The sequence below is a fragment of the Galeopterus variegatus genome, unplaced genomic scaffold (assembly GCF_000696425.1).
Source record: "Galeopterus variegatus unplaced genomic scaffold, G_variegatus-3.0.2 Scaffold233, whole genome shotgun sequence".
Lineage (NCBI taxonomy): Eukaryota > Metazoa > Chordata > Mammalia > Dermoptera > Cynocephalidae > Galeopterus > Galeopterus variegatus.
In genome coordinates, this window is record NW_007726344.1 from 518,454 (window position 1) to 532,546 (window position 14,093).

The 14,093-nt window shown below is 45.7% G+C and overlaps 1 protein-coding gene across 1 annotated transcript in view; it reads left to right on the forward strand.

Annotated features, from left to right (window-relative positions):
- Positions 1 to 316: 316 nt before the first annotated feature.
- The window catches only part of FLYWCH1 (FLYWCH-type zinc finger 1), a 34,177-nt gene continuing 20,400 nt past the window's right edge, over positions 317 to 14,093 (forward strand). Inside the window, exons 1-2 of the mRNA XM_008566281.1 lie at positions 317 to 446; positions 4,701 to 4,804. The gene's annotated coding sequence lies outside the window, so the exon portion shown is untranslated. The remainder of the gene's footprint in view (positions 447 to 4,700; positions 4,805 to 14,093) is intronic.

The window sequence follows — 14,093 nt, forward strand, 5'->3', positions numbered from 1 at the left end:
GAGTCAAATTCTGCCAAAGGTCCTGCCCCGCCCATGATCCCCAGTCCCAGCCCGAAGTCGGCTGACGCTCCGCCCCTGAACGACGACATCCAATCCTGGATTGGCCCCGCCTCTTTCGCTAGTCATGGTCCTGCCCCCGTACGCCGATTGGCCGGGCAGTCAGCTCGGCGGCGCGCAGGGAAGACCCGGAGAAGCGGAGTTTGTCAAAGGAATGGGCCCCCGTGGCCCTGCTGCGCATGCCCTCAAGAGGCCGGCTCCGCTGCGGGGTCGCGCGCGCGGGCACGCGGCTCGCTCTGGAGGGGGCAGGTGGGGGCGGGGAGCGGGCGCCAGGGTCTTGGTGGCCTGAGCGGTCTGGGCCCCGAGGTCGACGCCTGTGGCTGCAGCGGCCGAGGCTGAGGGACCCGCCGCGGCTCTGTCGCCGGAGAGGGAGGGCCCCGCGGCCGTCGGTGAGGACGGGCCCCAGCAGGTGGGGAGGGTCCTGCGTCCCCGACCCTGCTGTCCCCGGGGTCCCAAGGGCTCTGGTACTGGGGAGGGGGGTCCCCGGCCCTGCGTCCGGGCGCTCAGGTCACCTCCTTGTGGTTCACCCGCGATTCGCCTCCTTTACCTCGCTTCTCCTTCCCCCAGCCCACCCGACCCCTGGATGAGCCCTGACACTCCCATGTTCGCCCCCTTTCTTTGGCTGTGTCCGCCACTCCCAGTGTGCGCCCCATCCCCGACCCAGCCCCAGTCCCGTCCCGTCTCTGCGGCTCTGCAGGTCCCAGTGACCTTGCACTTTTTGCTGTTAGTGACACCCTTCCTTCCACTCCTGATTCTAAAGATCGCCTGATACGGTTTTCACACTTTTTTGACTCAGCCTACACTGAGTAATGTATTTTATGTGTATAACCCGTGCCAGTAGATCTAGATAAGCGAAGCACAAGTTTAAAGGGAGATGCCTACCAAGACTTGCCTAAGCTCACGTGACGCCGCCAGATCTGTTCTAGATCTATTCCAATTCCATTCTATTCCATTCTGTTCCACTCCATTTCAAAAGACTGTTGCTAACCCGTTGATTTTCGACCTAAATGGGTCCGACCATAGCTGAAACCCTTGCTTTAAACCCTCAATTTCTCTTTTTTTTCCCTCTCTGCATTTGGAGAATGCTGAGGGCACATAATTAGATAATTGTGTGTAAACTTGAATTCCAAAGAAATGGTGTATTTTTATTTGACATGTCTACTTTCCAAAGCCAATATCATTTTCAGGACTTGATTTAGATTTTCGTGTGTGATTGGATCAGGTTTATGTTGTTCCTCTTCCAAATACTACTAGGTGGACTTGTAGAAGAGACTAACTAGCATGTGATGTTGTGGCTAGATTGTGGAACATTTATAATGCCCAGCTGATGATGTGCTAAACTATGGAGATGGGGATGATGTGTACTGGGAGAGACATAATTAAAGTTAAGCTTTAGGAAGAGTAAGCTGTCAGCACCCTAAGGGGAGAATTGGAGTGGCCCATGCTGAAGGCAGGGGACTGGAGAGGAGGTGGTGAGGGATGAGTCCTAAGGTGATGTGGGAGTGGAAAGGAGATGGAAGATGGGCGTGATCAGGTATACAGGGAATGAGAGTGGAGGAGACGTAGGCTAGCTAGAGGGGGAGTAAAAATATGAGGGGACTTCAAAAATTTCATGGATAATGGAATTAAAAGATAAAAATAAAAAATATAGGGGCCGGCCCGTGGCTCACTCAGGAGAGTGTGGTGCTGATAACACCAAGTCAAGGGTTAAGATCCCCTTACCGGTCATCTTTAAAAAAAAAAAAAAAAGTTTTATATATATATATATATAAAGTTTTATATATATATATATATTTATATATATATATAAAGTTTTATATATATATATATATTTATATATATATATATAAACTTTCTCAGCCTAAGCTCTATTAAGTTCAAGACACTATTTTAGGCTATGATACCAGCTGAAAGAAAAGAAAACACACACACAAACAGAGTGTGTGTTTTCCTATACTCTTAATCAGCAATGATCAGCAACACAGAAGACCACCTTCTGTGACCAAATGTGTGGGGATTTCTCCCCAACAGCAAGCAAGCAAACAAGCAAGCAGTTCTGCAGCGGACACCAGTGGGTGTTCTCTAATTCAATTCAATTCCGACACTTTTCTAGCATGAGATCCCACAGGTTGAGGGCTTAGTCCCCAAGACTACTCCCCACTTCAGATGCCAGTTGCAAGCCCATGCCCCTGGAACTTCTGACCAACCAGCTATAAATCAGAGTTCCAAAAACCCCCTCCTTGGATTCAACTAGTTGGCTTGAATAGCACACAGAACTCAGAGAAGCATACTTACATTTACTGGTTTATCATAAAGGATATTACAAAGGACACAGATGGAGAGACACACAAGGTGAGGTATGGGGGAGGGGTGCACAGCTTCCATGCCCACCCCAGGCACCCCACCCTCCAGGAACCTCCATGTGTTCAGCTCTCTGTCAGCTCCCTAAACCCTGTGCTCTTGGGTTTTTATGGAAGCTTCATTACATGGGCATGACCAAAGCATGGACAACTGTGTAGAAATGTGAATGGACAAAAAGGGTCTGATCTAACACCAACAGCCTGGGTGGGGAAACTCAGCAAGACTTGTTTGTTCAGATTCTTCTTGGCCTCTCTGTGCAGCATTCCTTCCTCCCAGGCATGGGGCAGGACCCCTCCTGAAATGGGGGTCTTGTGACTTCCAATCAGCCAAGGTAGGTCAGAGGATTTCCTACCTCAGAGAGAAAAACATGCAGGTGAAGGGAGGGCAGAAGGTCAGAGAGTAGCATGAACCAGGAACCAGGGACAAAAACCAGTATATAAATATCATAATCTCACACCAGCCATTTACTTCGTCCCTAAAGAAATGAGGATCCTGGGAACTTAACCATGTCAGTGCAGTCTTTTTCACATTATTAACTGAAGCAAAATGGGTGCTCTGTAAAGATTTTTTATGAGTATGAAACAAAAACAAGTCAGAAGGAGCCAAATCAGGACTATAAGGTGGATGCCTAGTGATTTCTCATTGAAACTGTCACAAAATTGCCCTTGTTTGATGAAAGGAGTGAGCAGAGGCATTGTTGTGATGGAGGACTCTCTGGTGAAGCTTTCCTGAGCATTTTTCTGCTAAAGCTTTGGCTAACTTTCTCAAAACACTTTCATAATAAGCAGATGTCATCATTCTTTAGCCCTCCAGAAAGTCAACAAGCAAAATGCCTTGAGCATCCCCAAAAAACTGTTGTCATGACCAGTCTGCTTTTGCTTTGACTGGACCACTTCCGCCTCTTGGTAGCCATGGCTTTGATTGTGCTTTGTCTTCAGCATTGTACTGGTAAAGCTATGTTTCATCTCCTGTTACAATTCTTTGAAGAAATGCTTCAGGATCTTGATCCCTCTTGTTTAAAATTTCCATGGAAAGCTCTGCTCTTGTCTGCAGCTGATCTGGGCACAACAGTTTTAGCTCCCATCAAGCAGAAAGTTCACTCAACTTTAATTTTTCCGTCAGAATTGTGTAAGCTGAACTAATTGAGATGTCTATGGTGTTGGCTCTTTTTTCTGCTGTTTATTATCAGTCCTCTTTAATTAGGGCACAGACAAGATTCATTATTTTGTGAGGAAAATGCACAGTTTGTGGCTGGTCTGCCACTGTGGGTTTCATCTTCAACATTGTCTTGTCCCTTCTTAAAATGTGTTATCCATTTGTAAACTGCTGATTTCTTTGGGGTATTATCCCCATAAACTTTTTGTAAAGCATCAGTGACTTTCCCACTCTTCCACACAAGCTTCACCACATATTTGATGTTTGTTCTTTCCTCAATTTTAGCAGAATTCATGTTGCCCTGATAAGGACTGTTTTCAAACTGATGTCCTATCTTTCTTAGTGACTTAAACTAGATCCTATCCAGACATGTTAAAACAAGTTAATATGAGTTTGTTTTGGTGCAAAAACTTTTTGAAATCCATGCATTTTTTTTTTTTATAATACACATTTCCCATGAACTGTTTGAAGACCCCTCATACCTAAGATTCTGATCTCGGGTGATTGGAGAATAGATATGGGGCTGGGGTCCCATTAGCTGGAATCTCCCTTTCTGTACTGTCTGCTTTGGAGCAGTGGTTCTCAGGCAATTTTGTGCCTCAGGGGACATTCATCAATGTTGGTTGTCACAACGGGAAGTGGTGGGGGTTAATACTGGCATTTAACAGGTAGAGGCCAGGGACATTGCTAAACTTCCTACATTGAACAGGACAGCAACCCACAGCAAAGAATTATCTGGTCCAAAATGCCAATGGTGCTGAGGTTGTGACATCTTGCTTTAGAGTCATAATTCTTAATCTTTTGGGAGATCACTACCACCTGCAACCTCTCCCGGGAATAATGCCTGTATTCATATACACAGCCTATGCATGGTAGCCATAGGAGGGTTTATGAACCAGGCAAAGTCCACCTCTAAACCCCATGGCTCATTAGTGTGGAATTGAAGGGGTGGAAGCTGTTGGGGTCAGGAGCTTTTTTAAACAGGAAGGCCTTCCCTCCTCCCTGTTCCACCATTTAGGACCCCCTTTGGGCATGGACAAAAAACTCCTTGTTCTTGTGTAATGATTTACAGTTTATAGAAGAATTTCACTTACAGCATCTCGTTGGCCACTTTTCCTCTTTCCCAGGTGGAACCAACCCAGAATAGCCCGCAATCTTCTGCCCAGCAAGCCAGCGCCAGACCCCAGGTGTTGGTGGGTGATGATGGTAGTTCTCACTCTCACGTACGAAGGTAAATCTGTTGATCCACTGTCAGCTGCCAAGAAAGGCTCCTGGCTTTCATGACCTTACTGATTAGGGTTTGGACCCAGTGCGTCAGAGGCACCTAACAGTTTATAATATTGTGCAACTCTTGATTCTACACTGAGCCCTTGTGACCACCAGCAGGACAGTAGTATCAAAACAGGTGATCTGCCTATTGCACTCAAATTGCCCTGTACCATCAATTTGAGGTACAGAGGGGAGAGAGATTAAGAGAATGATAAACCACAAACTTTTGAGAAGTTTTACATCTGCCTGACTTCAAAATACTCCATTCTCTTAACAAATTTTTGTGGAATGAAAAGTGAATATTACAGAATAAACACATTAGGGCCCAACTATTTACCTCAAAACAAAGAGTACCAAAAGTTAAAAAAAAAAATACATTGAAATCAACCTAGAGTAAATGTACATATGGATAACAAATAAAAGTCTCATAAAATAACACTCACTTTTATTACATGCAATGCAAATTGATATTTTCTATGTAATTTTAAAAAGGGCTAACTGCGGGTCGGCCCGTGGCTCACTTGGGAGAGTGCAGTGCTGATAACACCAAAGCCACGGGTTCGGATCCCTATATAGGGATGGCCGGTTGGCTCAATTGGGAGAGCGTGGTGCTGCCAACACCAACTCAAGGGTTAAGATCCCCTTACCAGTCATCTTTTAGAAAAAAAAAAAGTGCTAACTGGAACCTAATGATTTGAGGACTGATGACCAGGGCAATTTGAAAAATAGTGACTTAGAGCAAAACAAAGGAAATAAAAATCTTTTATTCAGATACAAAATGAACACATATTAAAGATGTTACTTAATCTCATTATTAGAGAACCAGTAAGATGTTACAACCAGTTTGGAAGAGAATCCAAAGAAGATTCTAGAAGACTATAGATCAGGAATATAGAAATGAATGTGCAAATAGAGGCAAAAGTGTCTTCTTCCACAGTGAGGGGATTTATTTACATGTCTGTATTTATTTACATGGAAAGAGATAATTTAGTCTATAGACAAGAATTATTTTGAATTATTCTCAGTTATCTACAATGTAGAGAGTAATAAAAATAGCTCGAAAGTCAATGAGAGGCTAGAATCCAGTAACTTGGAAGGATGTGTTCTTAATGCATTGTTTTCCACTAAAGCACAAATTTTCCATTCAGTCTCGTAAACAATGAAAGATATTTTTGGTTATGAAATCAGGCTGGTTTTATTAGATTTGGCATGATAACTTATATAGATAACTTAAACAATTCATCAGATAAGCCTTTGCTTTGCTAAAAGTTGCTAAAAGTCTTCATAGGGATCTTAGATTAGACTTTTTTTTTTTAAATTTATTATTATTATTATTATTATTTTTTTTTTTAAAGATGACCGGTAAGGGGATCTTAACCCTTGACTTGGTGTTGTCAGCACCATGCTCACCCAGTGAGCGAACCGGCCATCCCTATATGGGATCCGAACCCGAGGCCTTGGTGTTATCAGCACTGCACTCTCCCGAGTGAGCCACGGGCCGGCCCACAGCCAGAATTTTGGATGTGAAACCCAGGAATCGTCATTTTCAAGTGACCTGGGTGGTTCTTGTACAGACTAGAATTGCACATGCAAATAACTGAAATAAAAGTTTCATGAAGAGTGTATTTAACCTCATTATATGAATAGATTCTTTTCAATTCTATTTCAGTTTTTTAATGATGGTCTTAAGCAGGGTTTCTCCACCCTGGCGCTTTTTGCGTGGCTTTGATGTGGGGTGCATGTAGAGTGTTTAAAAGCATCCTTGGTCTCCACCCCCTAGATTTTAGTACAAGGGTATGTCAGAAAGTTCCCAGAAGGATTCACATTTCAATTCTATTTTATCATGAACTTTTTGAAATACCCTCTTAGCATGCCGTAGCTTATCCACCCCCAGTTGTGACAACCAAAAATGTCTCCAGACATTGCCAAATGTCACCTGGAAGGCAAAATCACCCCAGCTGAGAACCACCCGTCTGAACCCACTGGTACCAATGGGTTGGAATCAATTTAAAAGGAACCATTTTAACTCATTTTAAGAGCTTAGGCCCCAACAGCAGACACAGGAGGTTTGAATGGTGATTCTGGTCTTATTGGCGCAGCTATTGATCACAGGAACCTCAGATTAATCCTTAGGTTCCTCCTCTGTAATGTGAAAGAACAGTGGGATCTGAATGATGAAGTTCTGTAGAAGAGAAAGTGAAATAGCATGCACCGAGCTCCGGGCGCATTGTTAGTGCTTGGTAATGCAAGTGTTGAGATCATAGTCCTTTAGATTCTTGAAGAGTGCATCCAGGAAAACAGAAACTTCTTTGAGGGCCGGCCCGGTGGCGCACTGCTACAGTGCGCCACTTGGGAGTGCGGCGGCGCTCCCGCCGAGGGTTCGGATCCCACATGCAGACCGGTTCCCGCTCACTGGCTGAGCGAGGTGCGGGCGCGACACCGAGGGTTGCGATCCCGTTGCCGGTCCCGGTCCGGTACGGGCGCGACACTGAGGGTTGCGATCCGTTGCCGGACACGAAAAAAAAAAAAAAAGAAAGAAACTTCTTTGAGGGCCGGCCCGGTGGCGCACTGCTACAGTGCGCCACTTGGGAGTGCGGCGGCGCTCCCGCCGAGGGTTCGGATCCCACATGCAGACCGGTTCCCGCTCACTGGCTGAGCGAGGTGCGGGCGCGACACCGAGGGTTGCGATCCCGTTGCCGGTCCCGGTCCGGTACGGGCGCGACACTGAGGGTTGCGATCCGTTGCCGGACACGAAAAAAAAAAAAAAAAGAAAGAAACTTCTTTGAGATTTCAACAGAGAATTTAATTGCTCTCCCTGGTGGTGGAAAAGCTGAGAAGCCAAACAGGAGACAGTGAGGGAACCCAGAAGTTAGCAGTGGCCACAGGCTGCCACACAGCCAGGCTGAAGGGGCAGGGGCAGCTGGCAATGGCTGTGTGCAGCCGGACCCTGGAGGAGACAGCACTGGTGGAGACACTGCCAGGGCTGGGAGCTGCAGGAACATCTGGCTCCCAGTCCGACCTCCTGCGGTGCCTCCCATTGACGAAATTAAGCTGGAAGTGGCTATAATGCAAAATTATAATCAATGACAAAGTAGCTAGTTTGTAGGGACACATCAGTGCATCTGACTACTTGCTTCAAAGGCAAGACCTCAGCTCTGTGGAGCAGTTTTGTTTGGAACTGGCCTTTCTTACCATAAGCATCTGCTGCTCAGGGCCAAGAAAAGGTGCCTTGGCTCTGAACGAGCCGGGCCTGGGTTCATGTCCTGGCTCTCACTAGCTATTTGGTCCTGGGCCACTTGCTTAAGTCCCTGAGGCCTCTATCTCCCCAGGGGCAGCACGGGGATGATGGTGACACTTGGAAGGGAGGTTGTTGGGTCACAGTAATGCAGGTAAGGCCTGACTTTTTTCTGACTTATGTCCCAGGTCAATTACCAACAAAGTGACCCTGAGCAGGTCACTTTTTTGCTGGCCTGGGCAGGAGGACCAGAGGGACAGGGTGCTCTCTCATGCTCTCTCTATCACCAATCTGCCTAGGAGGGCTCTGGGTCCCTTCTGCTCTCTGTCAACTCCTCTTCTGTCTATGAGTTTGAAACTTGGATTTTCAAAAAGCTTTTATTTTGCATTAATTTTAGACTTTAAAAAAATTTCAAAAATAGCACATAGAATTCCTGTATACCCAACACCCAGCTTCCTTGAATGTCAACATCTCACTTAACATTGTGCAATGATCAAAATCCAAAAATTAACAGTGGTATACTAATATTAACCTGAACTATTGTATCTTACTCAAATTTCATCAGTTTTTCCCATAACGTGTTTTTCCTATTCCAGGATCCAATCTGATCCTGAACTGCATTTGGCTCTTGTGTCTCCTTATTCTCCTCCAGTCTGTGACAGTTCCTTGGTCTTTCCTTGTCTTTAGTGACACTGAGACTTTCGAAGTGTTGGGGTTGGTTGTTTTGTAGAAGGTACCTCAACTGGGGCTTGTCTGATTAGCACGGGGACCACATTTTTGGCAGGAATATCAGAGAGATGATATTGGGTCCTTCTCCATGCGTCTTATCAAGGAGTTCATGATGTCACTATATCTTATTACTGGTAAAGTTGACCTTGACCAGTTAGGGGGTGTCTGCAGGGTTTCACCTCTGTCCAGTTACTCTGTTTCCCCTTGCAGTTAATCAGTATCTTGGGGGAGATATTTGAGGCTCTGCAAGTCCTGCAAGAGGGATATTAATATACTCAATTTTATTAATTCCTCTATTCTATTTGTTTTACTTTATATCCCTCTTCACTCTTGTATAATGTTATGTTATATAGTAATAGAATCCCTGTTCTTTCTGAGAGTTATGAAGAGAAGGAGATTCTGCTCATCTTTAAAGTGTTAAATGTTTTCCCACTGTAAAAAGAGCTCATGCACATTGTAAACAATTTTGAAGACAAAAGAAATTTAAGAAAAAATAAAATCACTATTGTTACTACTTTTAACATTTTGATATATTACTTCCTGAAATGTTTTAAGTTATGAACACGTAAAATAAAATTGGTCAGTAAATAACAAATAAGACCGGAGCAGAGAAGAAGTAGAAGGAAAGACAAGGGGATTGAGGGCTACAGCTGATGTCAGTGTCTACGTCATATTTTGGTCTTTTTTTTTGAAAAACCTTACTTGTGTAGTTTAGAAAAGATAATCTTTGCTGAATTTGTTAATTGGGTTTTGCTTTCTAACTAATACTTTTTGTAAATGCAACATTTTTTTGGAAGTCCTCTTGAATGTTTTTTCTGATATGGAAAAAACCCCTGCATTCTTATTATGAAAACATTGGGTCACATTTAATTTTACCAAGAAAGCAGTAGGAATATTTTAAGAAGCAACATCACCATCCTGTGGCCAAGTAGAATATTGCTGCTGAGGATTTAAATTTGTGTTTTCCTATTATGGGCCTACAGTAGTACATGACATGATACTTTGGTCTTTTACAAGTGCTTCATCCGTAGTTAGAGCATGGTGTTGATAACACCAAGGTCCAGGATTCGATCCCTGTACAGGCCAGCTGACAAAAAAAAACCCCAAAAAACCAAAAAGAATTTAGGGCCGGCCTGTGGCTCACTCAGGAGAGTGTGGTGCTGATAACACCAAGGCCCCGGGTTCGGATCCTATATAGGGATGGCCAGTTTGCTCACTCGCTGAGCGTGGTGCTGACAACACCACGCCAAGGGTTAAGATCCCTTACCGGTCATCTTTTAAAAAACAAAAACAAAAACAACAAAAAACAAGTGCTTCATCCAGTCTGCAGGTGGGGGTTTCCTCCCCTAAAGAGGAATACAGTGGCACACAACATGTTTGAACACAATGTGTGTGTGCTACAGAAGATAAAGTGTGTGTTAAAGATACTAATACAAGAATAGAAATAGTTGTGCATTTAGGTGGCAGGATTATGGTGACTTACCAGTATCATGTTGTTAATATATTTTTTTTAATTTTTAAATTTTTTTTTTTTTTTAAAGATGACCGGCAAGGGGATCTTAACCCTTGACTTGGTGTTGTCAGCACCACACTCACCCAGCGAGCTAACTGACCATCCCTATATGGGATCCAAACCCGTAGCCTTGGTGTTATCAGCACCACACTCTCCCAAGTGAGCCACAGGCCGGCCTTTGTTAACATTTTTTAAAAGTTTATTTTTTAAGATGTCTTCTATAAGACTCAAAAAAATGATTTCTATATCATTTTTAGGATGTAATATTAGAACTTAAAACACATCACAATGTATAATCCACACCACCCCTCTCCTTTGGTGGGGAAACCAAACCCAGGAGGGAGAAGCTTCTGCTATTTACTAGACCTGTTTATGGTATAGAAAGCTGTTTTCAACCATGTGACCCTTGGGATGTGAGTCTTACCTACAAAGATTGTTTTTTAACAACTCTACTGAGATGTAATTCACATACCATACAATTACCCCACCTAAAGTATGCAATTCAGTGTTCTTAATATATTTACAGAGTTGTGCAGCTGTCACCACAATTAATTTTAGAACATTTTCATCATCCCAGAAAGAAAATCCACACCCCTTAGCCATCACTCCCTAATCTCCCAATTCCTCCCAACCGTAGGAATTCACTAATCTGCTTTCTGTCTCTATAGATTGGCCTATTCTGGACATTTCATATAAGTGGGATCATACAATACCTGCTCTTTTGTAACTGGCTTCTTTCACTGAGCACAATGTCTTCAAGGTTCATCCATATTGTAGTGTGTGTCAGCTCTTCATTCCTTTTTATTTTTTTATTTTTTATGTTTTTGTCCTTTTTGAGACCGGCCACACCGCGCTCAGCCAGTGAGCACTGTGAGCGCACCAGTCATCCCTATATAGGATCCGAACCCGCGGCCGGAGCGCTACTGCGCTCCCAGCGCGGCACTCTCCCAAGTGCGCCACGGGCTCGGCCCCTTCATTCCTTTTTATGGCTGAATAATATTCTACCGTATGGGTGGACCACAGATTGTGGTATGTTTTTGCACGTGGCAGACTCTTTCCCTGAAGGCCACACACAGCCAGAGCAGGTGTTTTGGAGGGAGAACATAGTTGATGGAATGTCCAAGCTGGTGCCAATGCTGCCTAGTGGCCTGAGACGAGGGTGGTGTCTGCAGAATGGGGGTGCAGCTGCCAGACAGCCGAGGTGGGAAGGAAGGGGTGGGGGCTGTTCTTGCAAAGTCAGTGGTTGAGGGAAGGAAGAATTTTTGTTAGTGTTTTTTTTAAGATACAGAAGACATAAGTACCTTGATAGTCCAAATGGAAATAAAACAGAAGAAGAGGAGAGGTTTGGAGACTGCAGAGAGCAGGGTGTGGGGTTGAGAAAGGGCCCGAGGGAGGAGGGGATGTTGCAAGGGAACTGGATGGTGGAGACACTTATCTTGTAAAACGGGATGAAATGGGTATACTGTTTCCCTAGGCAGTGAAGAGGGTGATAAGAGCTCTGAGATATCCATCTTAAATGGATAAATTTTCAATCAGATAAAAATCATAAAATTCTTAATCACGGAGGGATAACAGTTATTCAGAAATCTATATTGTATGGAGAACCTCATTTACCAGTGATGTCAGGGAGATGGGGTGTTCTGTGTATAGTTTGTTACAGATGGTTTGTGTGTGTGGGTAAATATACATAACATAAAATTTAGTGTTTTAACCATGCTTAAGTGTACAGTTCAGGGGCATTAAGTGCATTCACATTGTTGTGGAACCATCACCACCATTCATTTCCAGAACTTTATCTTCTCAGCTAAAACTCTGCACCTGTTAAACACTAACTCCTCCTCCCCCTCCCCTGGAACCCACCACTCTACTTCCTGTCTTCATAAATTTGACTACTCTAGGCACCTCCTAGAAGGGGAATCACCCAGTATTTGTTCTTTTGTGTCCGGCTTATCTTATGTTACAGATGTTTTTAAGTACATAATTCTCATTTGTCATCCTTTCTACTTAATATTTTTGTTCCCCTCATTGGGTTACAAGCCCTCTATTTTATTTATTTATTTATTTATTTTTAAAAGATGACCAGTAAGGGGATCTTAACCCTTGACTTGGTGTTGTCAGCACCACGCTCTCCCAAGTGAACCACGGGCTGGCCCCCTGGGTTACAAGCTCTTTAAATGTGATCATCTGAGGGACTTGGCATTTGTGTAGCATGGCACTCTGGAGTTCAGAAGTACTTTTATGTCAGATATTTCACAACCATTACTATTATTCCATCTATCAAAAAGCCAGAACCCGGGCCGGCCCGTGGCTCACTCGGGAGAGTGTGGTGCTGATAACACCAAGGCTGCGGGTTCGGATCCCATATAGGGATGGCCGGTTCGCTCACTGGCTGAGCGTGGTGCTGACAACACCAAGCCAAGGGTTAAGATCCCCTTACCGGTCATCTTTAGAAAAAAAAAAAAAAAAAAAAAAAAGCCAGAACCCACTATGTTCAGTCACTTGCCAAATACATCGGTTATTGCTGTGTAAGAAATGACCCGGATCTTGCTGGCTTAAAATAACAGTAGTTTATCACTGATCAGGCTCTGCTGATTTCCCTGGGCTCCTCCATGTGGCTTCCTGCAGGTGGCGGGGCCTCCTCCATGTCTGGCAGTGCTTCGGTGCCCTGCATATGGCCTCTCACACAGCTTCCTTCCCTGTCAGACTCAGGGATGTGGCCCATGAGAGAAGGGCTCGGGACCCCCACAGCGTGCTCCTGCCACACTCTGCTGTCACAGCAAGCCACAGAGGCCAGTCCACATTCACGGGGATGGAGACAAAGCCCGTTGCAAAGGAGCCAGCATATTTCAGTGGGGGGATTTGTGGTCATCACACAACCCACCACCCCAAGGCACTTTCATGGGTGAGAGTGGGAACAGTCCATCAGACCCAAATTCTAGTTCATCGCAGAGGCTCGTGCCTTTCCACAAGGCGGTGGTCAGCCATCATCAGGGTCTTTTGCTCTATTGGAACTTTTTCCATATCTTTTGAGGTACGTGGATCATGGAAGCCTTTTAAATAGAGATTTTGGTCGAGGGGGTTGCACTATGCCCTGTCGCCTCCCATGACTCGGGGTACATTCCATGGGAATGTGGGGACTTCTTTGTCATGGACCTAGAGGAGGCCCGGCCTGGGTGTGCTGGCGTAAGGCCGAGGCGGTTGATGTGGCCGGGCCCTGCTAGACGGACAGAAGCCGCGTCACTTTGGTGGCCTGAGTTGTATGAAAGGCCTTCGTCAGAGGGGCCCGGCTTGACTGCGCCCCCGAGGAAGACAGGGAGCGCATGCAGCTCTTGGGGCCCGGCCCAGCCTGGCTGAGAGTAGCGGGGACTTAAAGAACCCAGAGGACGGGTGACGCGCGGGGTCCCTGAGAGGACGCGCGGTCGGTCGGAGACCCGCCACTTCCATTCATCCCCAGACCTCCGGCAATGAGATATGTGGGGCGGGCTACCGGAGGAGGGACGAGCTCCGTGGCCAATCAACATGCGCGAGCGGGGCTCCCGGGGGCGGGGCTTCCCGCCGTAACCCTTTCCTGCCCAGAGTGGCTCTGTCCGGCAGGCGCCTGCGGGGTCTTCTCCGCAGCCAGTGCACAGGTACGCCCCCAGGTTCCCTCTCCTCACGTCGCCCTGTGGGGCGGGATGGGCCGGGCCGGGAAGAACCGCACGGGAGGAGCGGGGTTTGGCTTGTCCGAGGGCCAGACCGGGGCTAGGGGGGATGATGCGGCGGGACGGGGGTGGG